This window comes from Gossypium hirsutum, chromosome D11 (assembly GCF_007990345.1).
Source record: "Gossypium hirsutum isolate 1008001.06 chromosome D11, Gossypium_hirsutum_v2.1, whole genome shotgun sequence".
NCBI lineage: Eukaryota > Viridiplantae > Streptophyta > Magnoliopsida > Malvales > Malvaceae > Gossypium > Gossypium hirsutum.
In genome coordinates, this window is record NC_053447.1 from 18,709,367 (window position 1) to 18,719,124 (window position 9,758).

Genomic DNA, 9,758 nt, shown 5'->3' on the forward strand with positions numbered 1-9,758 from the left:
AATGTTTGTATAACTCATTAACTTGTTGATCTCTACTTAAAAGTGTCAATGTGGAAAGTTTCCACTTCTAAATGTATTGATTAATTCAAAAGTGAGATATATATATGAAAAAATATTCGGTTCATTGTCAATAGAGTTTTTAGACTCTACAAGTATTGATTAATTAAGTCCTCAAACTCTCAAATCGCATCAATCAGGCCCTTTGACCTTTATAGTGTTGACATGACGCTCCATGCCAATGATAATTGCTGACATGGAAAAAATAAAAAATAAAAAAAATTGAATTTATTTTTATTTTTCCACGTTATCAACAATCGCTGACATGGAGCTTTAACGGATAAAGGTGAAAAACATTGGTCAAAAGGCTTAATTAATACAATTTGAGAAATTGAAGACTTAATTGAATGGATTTTTTTTGTGGCAAGACTTGAAATATACCACTTTAGCCTATTCAAATCTAAGTTTATATTTAAAATAAACATGTGTGGTATACAATTATATTATTTTATATAAATAAAAAAATATTTTTAGAAATATTTATGTTGAATGGCAAAAAAGAAGAAGTTATAAAATGGTATTCACGTCACCTCCATGCTTGTATTAAAAAATGAAATGTCAATATCGAATTTGATTCTGAAAAAATCAAAACGTCAGATGATCCTCCATTTGTGGATATGGAAACGTATACATTATTATTCTTAATGTTGGAAAAGGACCCCTACTTTTACGTTACTTGTTAGACGGAGCAAGTAGTTGAGCGCTGCACTGTTGCTCAGTCTTACATGTCTTATGAATTAGAGATGAGCTCTCATTTTACAACCAAAAGTTCTTTTCTTTTCTACGATGATTGCATTAGGTAATTTTGTTGAAATTGGAGAGGAAATTTTTTATTATGTGAAGAGTACGATATCTTCTTCAGAACACAACACACCAAAAGGCAGATGAGATGTTACGTCAGTATTATAAATGGTGATAAATAATAAAGTTTAATTTGTCATGGTTTAAAATTACTTTATAATGTCACTCAAAATAAAATATGACTTTAAAACTTAAGCAATTTAGTCATTTCGTGACTTTTTATTTATTTTGATTGATAAGTCTTCATTTTTTTTAACGTTTCATATAGCTAACTTAGTAAGATATATATATATTTAAAGAGTATGTAAAAGCGCGTCCAGTTAAGTCATTTTCTCTAATGACTTTTTTAACGTTGGCAATAGTAAAATTTTTTAAAAGGGCCAACATTATTTTTTTCCCTATAAATATCAACTCATTTTTCATTCTTCCCACTCAAATCCAACTCTTTATATTCTCTCTAAACTCTCTATTCTCTCAATTTTTGTTCGAAATGTTCCTATACACTTTGTTTAAAATTACTATAATTTTATTTAATTATTTCGTTTATTCATTTTGATTAATGATGTAGCTTTATAACTCAGTTTACCAATAGATAGTCCAGTCATTATGGGGTCAACAGTTGTTCTCGGTAAAGAGGACATTTGCGAGGCATTTTTTGGGAAGGTGTCGAACAAGTTTCAAAGTGGTAAGATAGATATGAAGTGGTTGGAAACTAATTTAAAAAAACTTCCTTCGAACGTGTCCAACGTTGTCAAAGAACAATACGCCCAGGCATTCATCCTGAGGTTAATCAGGGGCATTTTAATGCTCGATAAATCTCTAAATTTGGTACACATAAGGTGGCTACTATGTAACACCCCTATACCTGGTCCGACTATATGGACCTGGTATAAGACTATTACATTTTGTGCCAAAGCGGTTTTGGCTAGACATTGTATAATTCAGTCATTCATACATAGTGTATTAACTTATTTAACCCAAAAATTATTAATATAAACATCTGAGGTTATTAATAGATATTTGTTTGCGTTTGTAAATGATTTAAAAATTGTTTTTACTCAAAATAGGGGTAAAGTATCGATATTTAAACAAAAAGGTATCAATATTTTATGAAAGGTATCAATACCACTGCACAAAATCGATACCAAAATAGCATTCTGGAACTCTAAAAATTCAAGTTTTGATGAAGGTATCGATACCTAGGCTTTAATATCGATACACACCTCAAAAATGATACCGAAATTGCTCTTTGTTTCTCAAAATTTTGATTTTTGGGTCAATCTATCGATACCTTACCCTCAGGTATCGGTACCTTGGGTTATAATGACACAAAAACAGTTGGAAATTTTGCTAAAAAGCCTCCTGCACTAATTCAAAACATTCAAACACTTCCAAACCAATTCAATTACCCTCAAACTCATTAAAATTCACCACAAAATCCATATAATAACATCATATATGCATGCTTATGTTAAGCTATTATAAATTCCTTTCAAAAGCTAACAAAATATGTCATTAGATCACCAAATAATAAGGTGTCCAAAGTTTGCATTTTAGTCCATCTAACATTCACCTATACCAAGAACCTATGTACATGCCATACTAACCCCAAAATTCATACATACAACCTTGCCTCTTGGAATGGTGATGAGATGGGATGCACTCGACCTCGATATTAGCCCAACGGGATCTACTGCACCTACGCGTTAGAGAATTAACGCGGTAAGCCTGTGAAGACTTAGTAAGTACTTCAATATTTTTTTAAAAATCTACTATTAATAATAATATAAAATAAAATTATAGACATATAATTTGATGTATCAAATTAGTCCCTAAAGTTTAATATATATTTTTTTAAATCACACTTACCATTACTTACCGTAACTCATTAATTGATAATAGCCGAATTACAATACTGTAGCCCAATGTAGACTAGCTGAACACTTAGGATATACGGAAATAAATCGATAATGCATTGTTAATGCATATCATATATCACTAAGCACAAAGTGCAAAGTGCAAATAACGATAAGCACCAAAGTGCGAAATAATACGATAAGCGCGCTAATTTTCCTTAATGGCATGCCATCAATATCCTAATAGTTTGGACTCGTCTACATGGGCTTTTCTTATTATTAAATCTTTTCATTCATTCACTTGATGGAAAATAATATAACTTTGTGTTTTTCATGATTTAGCTCTTATCACAATAATAACACTAAAACTTGTAAATTCTCTTCACTTTTACCACACACAACACTATAATTTTTACATCCCTTCATTTAAACTCACTTTCCACATATTCATAATATCATAACATATTTTAATTTCTTTCAATTTAGTCCTTTTTCATTATCACCACAATACATCCTATAATGGTACACCAAAGTCAAAATTCATAACATTTACATTATTTACCCCTACTAAATACTTATTATGATATCATTAATTTAGTGATTAAACTACTTAATTAACATAATTATCTAACTAACATAACTTAAACGAAATTACTACTTGAAGTACTTACATCCAAAATTTGGATGATGAGTTTTTCTTCTCTTCTACTCCTTGGCCACTTCTTTTCATTTCCCTTCACTTTTGTCCTCAAACTTCTTCTCTTTTCTTCAATTTCATAACAACATATAACATTTATAAGTTAAAACTAAAATCAAATAACTTTTCTATGCTAGATTATGAAAATAAACATGTATGTTATGAGAGTTTCCATCATTCTTACCTTAACTCTTTCAAAACTCAAAACCCTAACTCATGTATTTCCCTCTTTTAACCCATCCATGGAAGTCTCCTCATGAAATAAAGTTGCTCACTAGTCTTCTTTTTAGCTTTTACTAAAGAAATTCCAAAGAAAAAGGAAGGTTTGAAGCTTGGATGATTCAACAATGGAGGAAGGACATGGAAGAAAATAAAATAAAAGTTGGATGGATTTGGGGGGTGAGTGATAGGGGTGTGCAAAATTCGGGTAAAACCGAAAAAATTCAGTTAACCGACCGAATTCGGTTAATCGGTCAGTTAACCGAATTTTTTCGGTCAGGAGTCAGTTAATTACTTTTTAATTTTTCAGTTAACGGTTAATTCGGTTCGAAACCGGTCGGTTAACCAAATTTTTTCGGTTAACCGAAAAAATTAATAAATAAAAATATAATATATAAATAGGCCCACTATTCACCTAAACCCAATCCAAACCCAAGTATTCAATTCAATCCAATTACCCAATCTAATTACCCAACCTAACCCAATCATAAAAATTACAAATAATTTAATAAATAAAAATAAAATTCTAAAACTAAAACTAAAACTAAAGTATAAAAGTCTAAAAATAATTTAATTATGTATGATTGAATTAGGTTAATTCGGGTAATTCGGTTAATTCGAGTAATTCGGTTAATTTAGTTAATTTGGTTAATTTTTAACCAAAAATAAAAAACATATAATTTTCGGTTAATTTGGTTAACCAACCGAATTAACCGAAAAAATTTCGGTTCGGTTAACAGTTAAAAATTTTGAAAGGTCGGTTAATTCGGTTAATGTTATTTCGGGTCAGTTAACCGAATGAACACCCCTAGTGAGTGATGGTTTGGTGCGTTGGGAAAAGATGATAATCTTTTCTCCACTTTTCTACACATTTCCACTAAAAATATCTCGCATTTTTATTAAATGGTCAATTTGCTAATAAGTCCTCAAGTCATCCATCTTTACACTTTTACCCATCATATTACACCTTAAAATATCTACTTGGCTATTTACCATTTTACCCCAACTCATCTTTTATAATTCCTAGGATGACTCATACTCTACTTTGGTTAAATTTATTCTTAATCCTTCCTTCCTTTCTACTACTACTATGTATCTCCTAACTTTCTAAATTCCTACTTCTACCACAACAATTTTTATACTCTTTCAATTTAGTCTAAGCTTCTATTTAAATCTTTTCTATCTCAGAAATATTTTCTAATCCCTATTAGGTCTAAATACTTCCTACTTTAATACTAAAAATCCCTATTTAGTCTGTTTCAAAAATTCTCCATTATTTCCTGACCTGATCCATCACTATACCTAACTCCAAGTCAAAATGCGATCGTTACATACTACATCTAGTCGACTTTAAATAATGCAGACGACTGAGTTGGGGAGTTGTGTTGGGCGACGAAACCAAATATGATGTCAATCAGTGATTGTATACTTTTGCTGCAATCATGGGCAAGGTGGCGACTACCATTTCTATGTTCTCGAGTGAACGACCCTTATACATTCCCATTGATGATAAGGTAAAAATCATTTGATAATAATATGTAGTTAATATAGTAAATGTTGTTTATTTATTATATGTTTCAATTAACATATCGCTTGAATAGGTGGAACCATGGACAGAGTTAGGTGGGACTACTACTGGAGCAGTTCGAAGATATCCGACTGTTGTTAGATCAATGCTTAGAAGCCGAGGTTAGTTACCGATTTTTTTCAAACCTATAATAATTATGCAATAATTTGTAATTTAAAATTCCGTACACAATAGAATTTACACTAGAAACCCCTCCATTTTTCCCTTTGACTATGACATCAATCTTATGTATGGTATATATAAGGCATCATTTGCGGGTATCCAAAAAGCTTGAAATTGTGACTGCATAACGACCGTGAACTGACCCCCGATTATACTCAAACCCGTGACCGCATTACGACTGCCGACTGGGACCTCCACTTAGGCTTCGACCTATGACTGCATCAAGCACTACCACCTCGAAACCTGACTTCCATAGGATGGGTTTCTAAGGTAATGTTTCTATCCTGGTATGACATATGATATGTATTTGTTCTAAAACGCGTTATCGTATCCCCGACCTCTCAAATCTACTTATAAACATTCACGGTTTCACTCTTAAAACCCTAACCCTAACCAAAAAAAAATTTTAAAAAGAAGACTGAGTTAGACACACTTTCACACACTCTCTCAAAAATCAACTTATTTTCTTAATTTAAAAAAAAAAGACCTAAAAGACCAATTAAAAAAATGACATATATGGCTAAATTAGCCGTTTTATGTTATCTATTTACTTCAAAATTAAATATGCAAGGATAAAAATTCTCATATTTTTAATATAGAGAGATTAATTTTCTCTTCAACCTAGGTACAGGGACTTGTTAAGTAGTTTAACCAAAAACAATTAACTTAGTATTATTTTTATTTCTTAGAAAAAGGAATTGAAATCTAACCAAATGTCATAAATAATTGAACCAATTTCAACTGAATTCTACTGGTTTTGGTTTATCAATTTTTTAAATGGAAGGAAAAAGTTTATGTAGTATTTTTTTTAATTTCTTTTCACTGATTTAAAAAAGGAATATTATTTTCTATTAAAATTAAAAAAATAAATGAAAATAAATTAATGCGTTTGTTTCATTTTAAAAAGTATATAATTAATGTGTACTATTATAATTTAAAAAATAACAAATAGATCAATTTTATGCAATTTCGCATATATATGCATAGCCAATTGGCCATGAGCTGTGTGTCTTCATGTGTACTTGGAAAATTTGGTAATTTTGATTCAACTGGATGTGCTTTCGCCTAAATTACAATTTACTATTATATTTAAGTATAAAAATATTATTCAATTTTTTATAGGAATAAATAAATTTATTTGTGGGTCAGGTTATCTATTGAAATCCAACGTTTGAAAAAGTTTGGACAAAAATATTAGATCTAAAAAATAGGCTTTGGCAAAAAACCTAGATTTGTTTAAAATATAGAATCAGATCAGGCTCAAATATTTAAGGCATACGCCTGATCCATTTTCAATGTTTATAATATCTTATATTATGTTATATATATTGTAATTAATAACACATAAAAACTAAATTTATAGTAATATATAATACTATAATGTAAAGATAAAAATTGTCAAGATGCTTATATATAATTTTAATAAATGAAAATTATTAAGTCTAAAATAATATAAATACTTTTTAAAAATTAAAAAAAAAAACCTGAAATAAGTTTGGATTAACTATTTACGAATATAATATAGTATTTTTGGATAAAACTAAAATAGTTTAGACTAAATTTTAAGTTCATATTTTGAATTGAGCCAGGTTTGAGTAAGCATATAGTGTATTAATATAATGTTTAAACCCGACCCAACCATAAACACTTCTAGTAATAAAGTAAGCTTCCAAATTGGATCGAATTAGATTTATAGAATTAATTTTTAAAAACTTTGAGCAACTATCCCACCCTAAACACCTCTAGTTTAGACCATGTTTTCTTTTTCCTTTTTAAAGATTTTCAGTTTCATACCTGCAAAATCTATGTTGTTTGGTAACAAATGTATCTAATTATTTTAAAAAGATAATTTTTTTTTAGTGTTTATAAGTATAAATATAAGACAATTATAAATAGAGTATAATTATGAATATATATTCGAATAATTAGAAAACTAAATTAAATTAAATTAATACCATATAAAATTACCCCTAACAACTAACAACTATACATGAGAAAAATGAAGGCATATACTGAAGAATACAAATTTTCCATCCTTATGCTGAAATGATTGATGGCAATGGCATGAAAGTAAATATTGACTTTGATTTCAAACATACAATGCATGCAAACTAAATTTAAAATCACATTTTCGAATTTATAATGCATGTGCATGGCAGACCAAATTTATGAAACTTGAGACAAAACGTGCATGGCAACCCATGTGCTGCAATCAAGACATCTCACTCCCACCAAATTAATGATAATGCGATTATGAAATCATCAAATCCAGCAACACTATTTTCAACTACTGGATTCAAATCTGATGTTTTCTTATAGAAATTTATATTTTAAAGCCATTTAATTTAATAATTAAACTTTTGTTTTTTTATTCAATTGAGCACTTGAACTTTTAAAATATATTAAAAAGGTCCTTAAACTTTTTCAAAGCATGCAATTAAGCTTCTATTTTTTTTTTTTACTTTTTTTGCATTCAGTTGAGTACTTAAACTTTTAAAATGCTTCAAAAAGGTCATTTGACCGTTAACTTTAACAGTTGATCACTAAAGTTAACCGCCCCTAATTCTTTTCAATTAAAGTCACTACATGTCACAACCACGACGTAACATGTGGCAAAAAAATGATAAAAATAAAAATCAATAAATATTATAAATATTATTAAATTTTAATAAAAATATAAAAATTTATTAAAAATTAGAAAAAAAATTTATAAAATATAGAAAAAAAATTGTAAAATTTTATAAAATCATAATAAAATTATAAAAAATGTAAAGAAATATAAAATTCGTAAAAAGGTTATAAAAATTATCGTACAAAAAGAAGTATTTTATAATTTTTCTATAACTTTTATTTATTTTTATTTTTTATTTTTATCATTTTTCGCCACATGTCTCACTGTGTTGCGACTTGTGATGACTTTAACTGAAAAAAATAGGGATCGTTAACTTTAACAGTCAACGATTAAAGTTAATAATTAAAGGGCTTTTTTATGCATTTTATAATTCTTTTTATGATTTTTATAAAAAATTTTCTAATTTTAATAGATTTTAAATATTTTTTATAACTTTTATTTATTTCTATTTTTTAATTTTTTTTGCCACATGTCACGTCATGGTTGTGGCACAAGGTGACTTTAATTGAAAAAAAATTCGGGACAATTAACTTTAACCGTCAACTGTTAAAGTTAACAGTCAAAATGTCTTTTTGATGCATTTTAACAATTCAAATACTTAATAGAGTGCAAAAAAAAAACAGGCGCTTAATTTTTTATTTTTTGAAAAAGTTTAAAGGTCTTTTTGATGCATGTTGAAAGTTCTAGTACCTAATTGAGTGCAAAAAAAAAGTAAGGGCTTAATTTTTTTTTTAAGTTTGAGAGTTTTTTTACCCCTTAAGCATTTTTTTTATCCTTTCAAATTATATTTTTTACTTATAAAATATTGAGGTTTCAATAATTTCACAACTAAATTGAGTAAAAGGTGATACCAATTCAATCAAAACTTTAAATAATAGTATAAATAAATTATATAACCCTCACCAAGGTGATACCAATTCAGTCAAACTTTAAATAATAGTGTAAATAACTTATATAACCCTCACCACTACAAAAGTAATTGTATCAACCTCTTGTGTTTCTCATCCACAGCAACGAAGACGAAGGGGATAGGTAGTGGCCTTGGCCCCCGAAAATGTGATAGATTTGTCATTTAGACCCTTAAGTTCTTATAAAATTACATATTAATAATGATAAAATTGTACTTTGGCCCTTAATTTATGATTCATCTTTGGTTCCCTAAAGCAATTTTTTGAATTCATTCCTGCTTATCCATATTTTATGTAGATCTATACTATTTTAAATTTGTTACATTCACGATGTGAGTGGATGAAAAACGTAATATTAAATTTATATTTATAGATAATTAATTAACAATTGGCTATAAATAAAATGGTAAAATGCATATGAATAAATGTTTTTTAAGCTTGAGTTCAATCCTTATATATAGTATTTACACTATATAATAAGGTTTTGATCGAGTTGGTGTCATCTATCAACTAGGTCTTAATTTAGTGTGAAATTGTCAAAAGATCATTCATTTTACAAAATAAAAAATATTATTTTGAGAGTATTTATAAATATATATATTATTTTAATAAATCTAAATATATATATATACACATTATGAGAATTATAATATTTGAACTCAAAATAATTTGGTCTTCACCGTCTTAACTTTATCTTTTCAATTAAAGTCCCATTTGATTTATATATATGTTTTTTTAATGAATTTGCTACATAAATATGTTCACTCACATCATGAGTTTACCATAATCTAGTAGATATTAAGGGATTGTATGAGTTGGTGTCACTCATTAACCCGAT